The sequence below is a fragment of the Neovison vison genome, chromosome 4, assembly GCF_020171115.1.
Source record: "Neovison vison isolate M4711 chromosome 4, ASM_NN_V1, whole genome shotgun sequence".
NCBI lineage: Eukaryota > Metazoa > Chordata > Mammalia > Carnivora > Mustelidae > Neogale > Neogale vison.
Genome location: NC_058094.1, coordinates 125,388,113 through 125,402,683, shown reverse-complemented (window position 1 = coordinate 125,402,683; position 14,571 = coordinate 125,388,113). Strand labels below are relative to the sequence as shown.

At 36.5% G+C, this 14,571-nt stretch overlaps 1 protein-coding gene and 1 pseudogene across 3 annotated transcripts in view; both read right to left on the bottom strand.

The window, feature by feature from the left end:
- SUGCT (succinyl-CoA:glutarate-CoA transferase) overlaps positions 1–14,571 on the bottom strand; it is an 827,195-nt gene that overhangs the window by 555,329 nt on the left and 257,295 nt on the right. The gene's annotated exons all lie outside the window — the stretch shown is intronic.
- Positions 1,776–3,374, bottom strand: LOC122905260 (annotated as a pseudogene).

The window sequence follows — 14,571 nt, the reverse complement described above, 5'->3', positions numbered from 1 at the left end:
GAAGGAAGACTAAAGACCCCCCAAATCCTCTCCTCCACCTAACAATAAAATCATTGGCAAAAATGGTCGATAACAACCTTTTCAAGACTCTGAAAAAAAAATTTTTTTAGGACTCTGAAAATTAACCGAAGGCTTACAGCAATCCAGAGAGCATTTATTTCAAAAAAACACCTAAATCACAGTAAGAACAGTGAGCTTTATGGCATTTTAACTTGACCTGTTCCCATCCCCCAGCTCCCAGATACACAGGAGCCTTGAAAATCAACAGTCTGCAATCACAGTGAAAACCAGGAGTCTTGCAGCACCTAGAGGATACAGAATGGGGTTAGAACTTCCAAATCTCATTACCAGATAATTGTCAGCATTTGACCTACCTGGAAGACCCCATTTTGAACACTTTTTTATTAACTTTTTTAAAAATTTTAATTTCAATATAGTTAACATACAGTGCTGTATTAGTTTCAGGTGGACAAGACAGTGATTCAAGAACTGCATACATCACGCAGTGCTCATCATGACAAGCACACCGCTTATGGAAGTCTTCTTTTCACCTGACTCTGACTTGGAGTTCCCTGTGTGAACAGACTTGTCTCTGGAGGCATTTGTTTAAGCATCACTGCAGTGGTTAACAATTGGGATAAACAAAAGATTAAGCAAAAAGCCTATCAAGGGAAATCTGGGGAATGAAAGAAATGTCCATAAGGAGCTTTGAAAAACATCAAAATATTCCTGGAAATCTAAAAGGTCCATTGACAGGTATGGGGCTGTTCGCTTTACCAGGGCTGTGCACATGCTCAGAAAAGAGCTGAGAAGACCCTTGTTCTCAGCGGTGACTGACCTCGAAGCTCTGCACAAGCAGGAAGTGAAGCAGAAGGCAGAGTTGTCAACTGCCTGGCTGAGTGTGAAAGATCTACGTCCCAGCACACATGGGGAGACCCTCGGTAGAAACTGGGAATCTTATTGGTTCCAGGCATTTATGCAAATCTCTGTCCAATCATTAACTGATCACCCCGCTAACAGAGGTCACACACAATGAAGAATACAGACTTTACAGATTTAGCTCAGAAAAATCATTAGGCTAACAGCAACAACAAACCCTGAGGAGAGAGAAGAATCTGATTTCCAGATTTGCCACATAATATTTTTTTCAAGTCCTCAGACTATTCTTTATTTACACTTTAACATGAAAACTTTCATATATGGAGAAGAGTTTGAAGAAAGTATATGATTCCCATATACCCACTACCTAGAATCTACAATTAACATTACACTGCATTTTTATCACATACCCATCCACCCCTCTATCGACCCATCAACACATCTCTTTTTCTCTTCATTCTTTTACAGTACACTTCAAAGTAGGTTGCAGATCATCAGTATCTGTTCCCCCATTTTAGCAGATGTATAATTACTTAGAGTTAACACTTTTTTTTTAGTTTTTCTTTTCCTTAGGTAAAATTTCTATACAATGAAATGCACAAAATTTAAGTATACAGAAACTTGTGAAACCTAAATCCCTCTCAAGATACAGAACAAGACTCACCCCCCAAAAGGTCCCTCATACTCTTCTCAGTAAATCTCTCACCCTTTCCTAGCCCCACAGAAGCAATCACTGCTCTGATTTTTCTACCCAGATTATCTTTACCTTTTCCAGACTCAACCATATAAATTGACTCAAACAATATGTACTCCCTTATGTAAGGCTCCTCTCACTCAATACAAGGATTTTTAGAATCATCCATACTATTTTTTAAAATATATTTAACATTAATTTACTACTTAATGAAAACAACTATCAAGATGAGACAGATAGATTTTCACTACGATAAACAAGGGGATTAGGTAGTATTCCAAACGAAGACTAAATTCTAGGACTAAGATGATGTGGCACCTTTTTTCCTCTGTGAATTTGCTTTCAAAGAATTAGCTGATACTTTCCCAATAAAGACAGATGGAATGTCCATTTTATTTAGCACATCAATGTCATTGGATCCAATGCTAACGAGGTCATTAGAGTCAACATTGTGAACTATGGCTGCTTTGTATCCTGTTCTCTATGAATTTAAAACCTTTACATCAAAATTACAATCAAGTCTTCTAATCAACACAATGTAAGCACCAGATGAATTGTCTTTAAATGGTGGAGCCATGATAGGTTCACAGGCATTTTCTAGTTTTGAGTTAATCAAAAAACCTTTTAAACCTTCAGCTGGGAGTCTATAACCAAATCTTGCAGAGAGGTCATCAAATGTCTGAGATGCATTTTCAAAATTATATGCTAAAATGTCTGTTTCTACAGGTTGTAGGTGTAAGAATGTAAAGAAATGGATAGTCAAGATGGTATAGACTTGTATGGCTATATGCGTATCACCACAAAGAGCAGCATCTCACTATAAAATCACCAGACTAGCTGATGGGGTGAGGATGAAATGCTATCTCCTCTGCACAGTGTCTGGGCTGAGATCCACATGGATGAGACCAAGACCCACCAATGCCTTAAATACAGTTCTAGTCACATTGTTAGAGATGCAAGCAGCTAGAAGGTTGAAAGCAAGAACCCAGTCACCAACCTGGGAGTCATGCTGACATAAGCACTCTGGGCCTGACATGAATCATCCCAAAGACTCAGCAAAAGTCAAACCTGCCACATAATACTATATTAAATGTGTAACTTTTAACAACAACAAAAATGTGAAATATGCAAAGAAACAAAATTTATGGCCATTAACATGGAAAAAAGCAGTCTACAGAAACTGTTCCTGAAGAAGGCCAACCATTGGACTTACTGGACAGACTTGATTAGTTTCTTATGACTGCCATAACAAGTTATCATGAACTTGGTGGGTTTAACCAGCGTAAATTTATTCTCATATGGTTTTGGGGATCAGAAACCTGAAATGGAGGTGCAGGCATCACCACATTCCATCCAGAGTTTCTACGGAAGATTTCTTTCCTTGTCTCTTCCACCTTCTGATGATTGCCAGCACTCCTTGGCTTGAGGCTCTATCACTCCAATCCCTGCCTCCATCTTCACATTACTTTCTCCTATTTTGTGTATCTCAAAATTCCCTCTCCCTATCTCTTATAAGGATGCATGCAATTACATTTACAGCCAACTCAGGTAATCCAAGATAATCTTCCACCTCTCAAGATCTGTAACTTAATCACATATTTTTCCAAAAATTACTCTTCTGCCATGAAAGCCAGGCTTCAAGGTTTAGGACATGAATATATCATCAAAGCCAACATTCAGCCCACTACAAAAATTTTAAACCAGCTATTTAAGATATCTTCAAGGAATGAAAGGAAACCATGTCTCCTGAACTAACGTACGAAAGCAATGTCTTACCAAATAATACCAATAAAGAAACTGAAATTATAAAAAGAACAAAATAGAAATTTCAAAGTTGAAATGGAATACTATGCAGCCATCAAAAATAAAATCTTGCCATTTGCAAAGATGTGGATGGAACTAGAGGGTATTATGCTAAATGAAATAAGTCAATCAGAGAAAGACAACTTTCATATGATCTCTCTGATATGAGGAATTTAAGAGGCAGGGTAGGGAGTAGTCTGGGATAGGGAGGGAAAAAATGAAACAAGATGGGATCCGGGAGGGAGACAAAAGAGACTCCTAATCTCAGGAAACAAACTGAGGGATGTAGGGGGATGTGGGGGAGGCTGGGTTATGGACATTGAGGAGGGTATGTGCTACAGTGAGTGCTGTGAATTGTGTGAAACTGATGATTCACAGAACTGTACCCCTGAAGCAAATAATACATTACATGTTAATTTTAAAAATAATAAAATCAAATAAAAAAAGAAATTTTGAAGTTGAAAAGTACAATGATATAAATTAAAAACGCACTTAGTAGTGCTCAATAGCAAATCTGAACTGACAGCAGAAAGCAAAGTTGAAGATAGGTCAATTCAGATTACCCAGTCTGAGTAGCAGAAAGAGAAAAAAAATTTTTTTTAAATTAAAAACACTCAGAGATCTGTGGAACATAATCAAGTGTACCAATAGGACACAATGGGAATCCAAAAGAAAAAAGGAGGGGGAGAAGAGAGAGAAAGAGGAGATGAAGAAGAGAAAAAAAGAGAGAGAGAGAGAAAAAAAAAATTTAAGGAATTAGTAGCCAAAACATCATATCTTTGATGAAAATATTAAAAAAAAAAACCTATACATCCAAGAAGCTCTATGAACCCCAAGTTGGATAAATCAAGAGTTCCACATGTAGACATATCATAATCAAACAATCAAAAGATAAAGAAAGAATCTTGAAAGAAGCGAAAGAAGAGACTGATCACATAGAAGTGAGTCTAAACACAATTACAGTTGACTTTTCATAAGAAACCATGGGGGCCAGAAGACAGCAGGATAACTTATTTATAGTGCTAAAAGAAAGTAAAATGCCAACCAAGAATTCTGTATTGGGCAAAACTACACTTCAAATATTAAGGACAAATTAAGATTTTTTTAAAGATTTTATTTATTTGACAGACAGAGATCACAAGTAGGCAGAGAGGCAGGCAGAGAGAGAGAGGAGGAAGCAGGCTCCCTGCAGAGCAGACAGCTCGATGTGGGGCTTGATCCCAGAACCCCAGGAACATGACCCGAGCTGAAGGCAGAGGTTTTAACCCACTGAGCCACCCAGGCACCCTGGACAACTTAAGATTTTTTTAAATGGTCCTCTCAATTGATGCAGAAAAAGCATTTGACAAGATTCAGCATCCGTTCCTGATTAGTACAATTCCAAGCATAGGGATAGAGGGGAACATTCCTCAACTTCATAAAATCTATCTATGAAAAACCACAGTGAATATCATCCTCAATAGGGAAAAGCTGACAGCCTTCCCTTTGAGATCAGGAACAAGGATGTCCATTCCCGACACTGTTGTTCATCATAGTGCTAGAAGTCCTAGCAACAGCAATCAGACAACAAAAAGAAATAAAAGGTATTCAAACTGGCAAAGAAGCAGTCAATTTTCTCTCTTCATAGATGACATGATACTTTCTATGGAAAACCCAAAAGACTCCACCCCCAAACTACTAGAATTCATACAGCAATTCAGTATGTGGCAGGATACAAAATCAATGTACAGAAATCAGTTCCTTACTTATATACCAACAATGAAAATATAGAAAGGGAAATTAGAGAATTGATTCCATTTACTATAGCACCAAGAAGCGTACGATATCTTGGAATAAACCTAACCAAAGGGGTAAAGGATCTGTACTCGAAGAACTACAGAACACTCATGAAAGAAATTGAAGAAGACACAAAAAGATGGAAGATAATTCCATGCTCATGGATTGGAAGAATAAACATTGTTAAAATGTCTATACTGCTTAGAGCCATCTATACTTTCAATGCCATTCCAATCAAAATTCCATCAGCATTTTTCAAAGAGCTGCAACAAACAATCTTAAAGTTTGTATGGAACCAGAAGAGACCCTAAATTGCTAAGGAAATGTTGAAAAAGAAAAACAAAACTGGGGGCACCACATTGCCTGACTTCGAGTTTTACTACAAAGCTGTGATCACCAAGACAGCATGGTACTGCCACAAAATCAGGTATATAAACCAGTGGAACAGAGTAGAGAGCCCAGATACGGACCCTCAACTCAGTGGTCAAATATCTTTGACAAAGTAGGAGAAAATATACAATGGAAGAAAGACATTCTCTTCAATAAATGGTGCTGGGAAAATTGGACAGCTATGTATACAAGAATGAAACCCAACCATTCTCTTATACCATACACAAAGATAAACTTGAAATGGATAAAAGACCTCAACATGAGGCAGGAATCTATCAGAATCCTAGAGGAGAACATAGGCAATAACCTCTTCAACATCAGCCACAGCAACTTTTATCAAGACATTTCTCCCAGGGCAAAGGAAACAAAAGTGAAAATGAACTTTTGGGACTTCATCAAGATCAAAAGCCTCTGCACAGCAAAGGAAACAGTCAACAAAACAAAGAGGCAACCCATGGAATGGGACAAGATATTCACAAATGACACTACAGACAAAGGGCTGATATCCAAGATCTATAAAGAACTCCTCAAACTCCACACACACAAAACAGATAATCATGTCAAAAAACTGGGCAGAAGACATGAACAGGTAACGTGGGGCATCACGTTACCTGATTTCAAGCATTATTATAAAGCTGTGATCACCAAGACAGCATGGTACTGGCATAAAAACAGACACATAGACCAGTATGTCTATGTGAACATAGACAGAGTAGAGAGCCCAGATATGGACCCTCAACTTTATGGTCAATTAATCTTTGACAAAACAGGAAAAAATACACAGTGGAAAAAAGACAGTCTCTTCAATAAATGGTGCTGGGAAAACTGGACAGCTATATGTAGAAGAATGAAACTCGACCATTCTCTTACACTGTACACAAAGATCAACTCAAAATGGATAAAAGACCTCAATGTGAGACAGGAATCCATCAGAATCCTAGAGGAGAACATAGGCAGTAATCTCTTTGATATCAGCCACAGCAACTTCTTTCAAGATATGTCTCCAAAGGCAAAGGAAACAAAAGCGAAAATAAACTTTTGGGACTTCAACAAAATCAAAAGCTTCTGCACAGCAAAGGAAACAGTCAAAAAAACAAAGAGGCAACCCACAGAATGGGAGAAGATATTTGCAAATGACAGTACAGACAAAAGGTTGATATCCAGGATCTATAATGAACTCCTCAAACTCAACACACACAAAACAGGCAAACATATCAAAAAATGGGAAGAAGATATGAACAGACACTTCTCCAATCAAGACATACAAATGGCTATCAGACACATGAAAAAATGTTCATCATTAGTCCTGAGGGAGATTCAAATTAAAACCACATTGAGAAATCACCTTACACCAGTTAGAATGGCCAAAATTAACAAAACAGGAAACAACATGTGTTGGAGAAAATGTGGAGAAAGGGGAACCCTCTTACACTGTTGGTGGGAATGCAAGTTGGTGCAGCCTCTTTGGAGAACAGTGTGGAGATTCCTCAAGAAATTAAAAATAGAACTTCCCTATGACCCTGCAATTGCACTCCTAGGTATTTACCCCAAAGATACAGATGTCGTGAAAAGAAGGGCCATCTGTACCCCAATTTTATAGCAGCAATGGCCACGGTCGCCAAACTATGGAAAGAACCAAGATGCCCTTCAAGGGATGAATGGATAAGGAAGATGTGGTCCATATACACTATGGAGTATTATGCCTCCATCAGAAAGGATGAATACCCAACTTTTGTAGCAACATGGACGGGACTGGAAGAGATTATGCTGAGTGAAATAAGTCAAGCAGAGAGAGTCAATTATCATATGGTTTCACTTATTTGTGGAGCATAACAAATAGCATGGAGGACAAGGAGTGTTAGAGAGGAGAAGGGAGTTGGGGTAAATTGGAAGGGGAGGTGAATCATGAGAGACTATGGACTCTGAAAAACAATCTGAGGGGTTGGAAGTGGCGGGGGTGTGGGAGGTTGGGGTACCAGGTGGTGGGTATTATAGAGGGCACGGATTGCATGGAGCACTGGTGGTGAAAAAATAATGAATACTGTTTTTCTGAAAATAAATAAATTGAAAAAATTTAAAGAAAAAAGAATTTAAGCAACTAAAAAAAAAAAAAAAAGACATGAACAGACACTTCTCCAAAGAAGACATACAAATGGTTAACAGACACATGAAAAAATGTTCATCATCATTAGCCATCAGGGAGATTCAAATCAAAACCACATTGAGATACCACCTTACACCAGTTAGAATGGCCAAAATCAACAAGACAGGAAACAACAAGTGGAGAAAGGGGAACCCTCTTACACTGTTGGTGGTAATGCAAGTTGGTGCAGCCACTTTGGAGAACAGTGTGGAGATTCCTCAAGAAATTAAAAATAGAGCTACCCTATGACCCTGAAATTACACTACTGGGTATTTACCCCCAAGATACAGATGTAGTGAAAAGAAGGGCCATCTGTACCCCAATGTTCATAGCAGCAATGGCCTCAGTTGCCAAACTGTGATAAGAACCAAGATACCCTTCAACAGACGAATAGATAAAGAAGATATGGTCCATATATACAATGGACAAATACACCTCCATCAGAAAGGATGAATACCCAACTTTTGTATCAACCTGGACGGGACTGGCTGAGTGAAATAACCCAAGCAGAGAGAGTCAATTATCATATGGTTTCACTTACGTTTGGTGCATAAGGAATTACACGGTAGACATTGGGAGATGGAGAAGAGAAGTGAGCTGGGGGAAATTAGAGGGGAATACAAACCATGAGAGACTGTGGACTCTGAGAAACAAACTGAGGGTTTTGGGGGGGGCTGGGGGTGAGTCTGGTGGTGGGTATTGTGCAGGGCACATATTGCATGGGAGAACTGGGTGTGGTGCATAAACAATGAATTTTGGAACACTGAAAAAAATAAATTAAAATTTGAAAAAATAAAGACAAAAAATGAGAAAATTCACTGGAAGCAAACCTGCCCTACAGAAAATACTAAAGAGTCCTTCAAACTGAAATGACAGGACACTGGAGAGTAACTCGGAATCATATAAAGAAATAAAGAACACCAATAAGTCAACTATATAAACAAATATAAAAAACAGCATAAATGTATTTTCATTTGTAACTCTTCTTTTCTCCTCCTGGTTTAAAAGATATCTGCATAAAGTAATAATTACAAGTCCATGTTGATAGATATACAATTATAAAGATAAAATTTGTACAAAAACCACAGCAAAAAGGAATAGGGAGAAAATGGAGTTACAGAAACCAAGTTTTATATAATACTGAAATGAAGTGGCTATAAGTATATAAACTAGATTTTTAAAAGATTTTATTTATCTACTTGAGAGGGAATGTGCATGCAAGCTGGGGAAGGGACAGTGGGGGAGGAAAAACAGACTATGAGACCATGACTTCAGCGGAAAACCAAGAGTCAGACATCTAATTGACTGAGCCACCCAGGAGCCACCCTAACTAAATGAGATTTATAGGTTCACATAAAAAAAATCCAGAAAATTGCAAATGGCAAAACCATACTTCTATTATAATCAAAATGGCTTAGATAACAAGTAGATAACTAGTTCACTATCTAAAAAGGTAAATAAAACCAATGACAAATATATACACATAAAATTTCTAGCAAAATACTTAAGAATGTATGAATAGTGATTTACTGAAAATGGAATTGGGGGAAGAAAAAGTTTTACTCTCTCTTTATAGCCTTTTCAATCATTTAAATTTTTCATACTCAAAATTTATTCATTATATAATTTTTAAAGAATTAATCAATATTCTACATCAGCAGTATGAAACTTCCATCAGATATATATATACATATAAGATCCCCTGTTGGTATTACACATTAAATTCCTATTATAATACACACCAGAAAATCATCTTACACACCCTCCACCTGACATGGGAATCTATTGTATATTTTCCTACCAATATCCATCATATTTTTTTCTTCAACTGTATTCCAACTATCTATTCATTTGCAAATACTTATTTGAGGATCCAGTCTGTTGTGGAACTAGATTCTAAATTCGGAATCCCTGTCCTTACAAAATTTACATTCTATGAAGATACTACAGGGTACATTACTATTAGAGTATGTTATTACAAATATGTAAGTAGACAAAATAATTATAAATTGATTAATGTCGTGGTGAAAATTAATAACAGATAAGGAAGAGAATAAAGGTGGAAGGAATTTTCTAGATATGTCTAGGACAGGAAATTACCTTTTAGATGGGTAAGACAATCTCTCAAAGGAGAGACAGTTGTGCTGATAGGTAAAGAATTTCAAGGATAAAAACAAATCAGCTCCATCTTCTCCATTGGAGAAGAACATTACATTCAGGAAATAAAGCATGTGCAAAGTCCCTGAGGTGGAAAAGAAGTCCATGATTTCAAAATCCAGATATAGATATAAATACAGATATAGATATATATGTCATTTTTCATAATCTTATTTCCCCTCCAAAGACTCAAAAGTCCTTTGGAAGAAAAGAAGCAATGCCCTCCACAAAGTACCCAATCAAAGGGGCTTGCCTTAATTAGGTATCCCAGGAGACAATCTTATACATGTGTGCAAAAAAAACCAAAAAACACCAACCTGATTGCACCTTTCTACTCTTCCTCTGACCCTTAAAAAACTTATCAATAAAACAACATTTTTCCAGTGTCACTTAAAAGTGTAATAGTAACATCAGCCAATGTTCAGAGCAACACTCAGGACCTTACCTCACTTAGCATGACTCCTTTTGCAAGTTCAGAAGACAGCTTTGTCACCCTTTCTCCATTAGTGCTGTCCCAAGAAATAGGACCCACCTCAATTAAGCTTGAAATTTCAGGACCTCCTTTCCAAGAACTCAGCCTCATAGACCACAATATAATTCTTACTCACTTGGATGAGGACAACTCATCCAAACTAGATTTCACGGAAGAGGCAGGGGCAGTTGGGGATGTAGAGGGAAAAACAGCATGGATAATCTGGTCCTTAACAACTTCCTCCTGAAGTTCCCGGGATAAAAACCTCTGCTCAGGCCACATGAATTGTACTGTATCTTCACCTTCATCTTTTCTTCCATGTTCTTGTTCATGTGACTCACTCCACTCAGGACTGTGCATTCAAAGAACATCAGAATCTGAGCAGAGATTAGAAGTGAGTGCAGTTCGATGGGAGAGTAGTGGAGACTGACAACCAGGAAATGCTTAGGTAGAAAAGTAAGGCATTCAAATCCAGACTTTAAAAAAAAAAAAAAAGAAAACACCAGACTAGTCATATCAAACTCATCTGCAGGCTGAATCCACTTAATGGATCATTCATGCAGTGTGTGACATCCCTAGTTCCACACATCTAGATTTTGCCTTTTCTTTAAGGCTTTCAGGTCTTGTCTTTCCCCTAACATTGTGCACTGACCCCCTGAACTAACACTTTGCCTCTGTCTCCACTTGATGGAAAGAAATGTAAAGAATATGGAGCCAGAAGACTTGAGTTAAACTCACTTGCTCACCTGTAATTGAAGGCAGTATCTCTGACTCTCAGTTTCCTCATTGTAAGATAAGATAACAACACCTACATCAGGTGGTCACTGTGAAGGCTGAATCAGAAAATACAAGCAAAAATCACTATATAAATATTAATTCAAACTGTAATTGTTGATCTTCCTCATCCTTGACTTAGAAATAGCTTTTGCTCAGGGCTAAATTGATTAATATCCCACTTTCCTGAGTCTTTTCCTGTATAAACTTGCCCAGGAAGGTACCCAGCACATTTGATCAGTGTTTTGGCTTATGGTCTGGTCTGTACAGTAGCAGTGTACCTCTCTAACACAGTGCAATGCAACTCAGAGGCTTCAAGTCTTACTTCACAGCATAACATAATTTTTTTTTAATTTACCAGTACATTTTTGTATTTGACCAGATACAAAAGGGGGCCTAGGTATATATGCCAATAAACAGCAGACATAAAAAGAAAAATTTAATATAGCTATTTTGTACCTACCTATGTGAACTCTTTATGATAATGAATTCAATTTGCATATACATTTTATCTACAGAATATTTGAAACATCCTCACAGATTTCTATTACTGCTGTCATTGACTCATTCCTATTAAAACCAGTTATCTTGTCAAAACGCCTGAAAATACTTTCCAAAAGTGATTTGCCACAAACAGAATGAGTCAATCATAGGTAAATCACTTGTCTATCTCCACTGTGACTTACAAAAATAAATTTGCATTCAACTTCCAACATCAAGGACAATCAGAAATACACACATATAGACAGACTGACATCCATGGACACTCAGTATCTTCATGATTTAAATATGAGGACTTCTTTGTATTTTATTCCTTCTTCAAGAATACATACTCATCCAGTGAACAACTCTCACATTAGAAATTAATATCTGCAGGTTGTGAGGTTATTATTAACTTAGAAGTTATTTTTAAATCTTATAATGCTGTTCAGGGATAAAAATCTATAAACTTTGGGGTTACCTTTCACTGATCTAAATTTGGTATAAATCCTACTCTATCATAGCGAAGTGGAAAACCACAGAATTAAATACCTGTTATTTCCAGAATCATTTAACTTCTCCATACAAAGCAAAAGGAGACAAAAATGGGATTTTCTAACTTCAAATCACATCATCTAGGAATTCATACTATCACAGTTTTATTCCTTTTGTGTTTCACTGATAGTATTTTCAATTATGAATATGTTTAGTAATAATTACTGCTAAGACATACAATTAAACCAGGATATAATTTTTACATATAGTATAAATTTTTACTCTTAGAGTTGGCTTTTGCAAACTAATAATCCTCTGTATATATAAATTTGTGCTACAACTTATTTTTATGAAGAATCAATACGGATTTGAGATTATGAATTCCTAGAGGACAGCATACCTAGCTTACTTGCATTGAATCGTTTACAATTATTTGGTTCATGATGTATCTGCTCCTTAAGAGTCACGTTTATTGCTGTGTTTTATAACAAATAGTACCTTTTCTTGTAAATAAACATTCTTCATGGAATAGTCTTTTTTCTTAGAAAGCATTCCCTGTGATCTTTAATTTTATCTTTCAAAGTTTATATAGATGTTGGTTTAATGACCTGAATAATTTTACATATTTTTTTCCATTGATATCAAAAATTAATTCTATTAAGAATGAAAATAACATTTGGGGGCACCTGGGTGGCTCTTAAGCCTCTGCCTTTGGCTCAGGTCATGATCTCAGGGTCCTGGGATCGAGTCCCGCATCGGGCTCTCTGCTCAGCAGGGAGCCTGCTTCCTCCTCTCTCTCTGCCTGCCTGTCTGCCTACTTGTGATCGCTAACTGTCAAATAAATAAATAAAATATAAAAAAAAATAATAACATTTGAATGGTGTTTCCCAGCTGAGAAGAATCTATATCCATCAGGAATATAGATGTACCAGGAAAATCAGAAGAAGCAAAACTGTGAAAGATATCCCTATAAGAATGGTAAATAACATAGGAAGAGCTCAAAAGAAAAGTGTTTAAGATCATCTAGGGCTTCTTTTTTTAAAAAAAAATTAGATTCATGCATTTGGTGTGGAAATAAGAGAAAAATATAAAAAGAGTTACCCATTCAGTATGTTTCAACAGCCAGTTTTATTAATCAATTGCACAGTGCTTTGTGAACATTAATTAACTAAAGATGTAAGGTCTATGATCTTCAGTACATTTTGTAATGGTCTCAATCGGTCTTCAAAATGCCAGATGACTAATAAGAAGAAGCAGACACCTGACAGATGATGTTACAAAAACTGTCTCCATGTGAATCCACCAGTTCTTCAACTCTAATTCCATTGCTGGACTTATAAGAAAACAGGAAGTGTCAGAAAAATAAAATTTGAAAGCAAAACTTAAAAAAAAAAATCTTAAGCCAGTAAGACCATGTCAAAAACACACACACACAACCCTGGATCTCATTTGAAGCATGTTACACAATCCTGATTTTTTTTTTTTGAAAAACACATTGTACTCCTCAACCTATACTATTTTTAACACACACATATATACACCCCCAAGCAAATAATTATGTTTCCTGTTTATTTAAAAGAATTATAAAGAATTTCCTGTGAACATGATTTTTAAATTAGGGAAGAGAAAATCAAAAGATTCTTTTCTTCCCATACCTCAGGAAATGAAATGGAAGCTTTGTTAATAATCTTTCTGAATATCAGTACAATGCTGAATGTTACTCCGAGCAGTGATGATTATGGTACTAAGGAAACAATACCAAGTCTTTCATGACTGAAAATACCTTCTAAAAATATTAAGTTTAGTCAATCTCTGGTGTGTAGCTAAGACTTCTTAGTAATGTTTTTAAGCAATGTGTAATATTTTGTCAAGTTCTCAAACATACTCAGTTAGCAGGAGAAGAGGAAACAAAATATAATGAATTCATTATCTACATTTTTTATACTACTTTAGAAACTTGAAGTGCCTAGGAAATCATGCTTTGCCTTCCTCTGACTCCACACCTCCACTCCTGAAGGTTAATAACTGACTTTTTTTGTACAATAACCTTTCTTAGTCTTTCCTCACTGGAATCATTGCCTACTGTCTGTATGCTCACAAGCTGTAGGAGAAATCAAAATAACAAATCAAACAAAGCGCTGAATGCAAAGCACAAAATAAGAGTTCCCGTCTCATCCTGCCCTGTATTTAACTTCGGGAGTCATGAAAAGTAACCAAGCAACATTACTGAGTACTTATATAGCAATAAACTGTTTTCAAGCAATTGAAAGAAAGAGAGAGAGTATGCAAATTGAATAAGTCACAGCTGAGAACTTGGTCAAAATGGATTCTTCTTTTCTGGCATTTTTTACGAATGTTCATAATGATGAAACAATTAGCATAAAAGAAACATTTACGGTCTTCTGAGTTGGGACTATCTAGCTCTATGCCATTTTACAAAAGTCTCTGGGTAAGTCATGTCACTTCTCTGAGCATCAGTTTATTCATCTGTAAAATAATAATAATAAT